The sequence below is a fragment of the Labeo rohita genome, chromosome 15 (assembly GCF_022985175.1).
Source record: "Labeo rohita strain BAU-BD-2019 chromosome 15, IGBB_LRoh.1.0, whole genome shotgun sequence".
Lineage (NCBI taxonomy): Eukaryota > Metazoa > Chordata > Actinopteri > Cypriniformes > Cyprinidae > Labeo > Labeo rohita.
Window position 1 is genome coordinate 38,183,661 of NC_066883.1, and position 498 is coordinate 38,184,158.

Below are 498 nucleotides of genomic sequence, written 5' to 3' on the forward strand. Positions count from 1 at the left end.
CAGACACCTTGTTAGAACCCTGTTATAATTCAACATTGTCAGTTTTTGTTTTCCTTATTTTATTTTACTAATAAAAATTTTTTACAATTTAAAATATGATTTTTAGACTACAATGTTTAAATGTCATCATAATGCCAATACAAAAATCTTAAAAGAAGCTCATTTTAAAGCAAAATGTATAAAAACTGTATATGTTTTTGCTTGAACTTTTTACATTTTGCAAACAAGTTAAAATACTTTACTTTTTTTTTTTATGAATCAATGCAAAAAATCTTAAAATAGGCCTTATTTTATTTAAAGCAAAATGTAATCTGTCATTTATTCTGTTGATTTTGAGCTGAATTACGAGCTGCACATGATTCGTTTCAGACAGATCAATGTCAGGTTGGACTGTTGTTCATCTGAACGCACGGATCGAGATGTTTTCTGTTATGATGTTTATGATTTATTGATGGATGGATGGTGTGTTTGTGACCCTGACGTGTCCGTTCAGGGTGT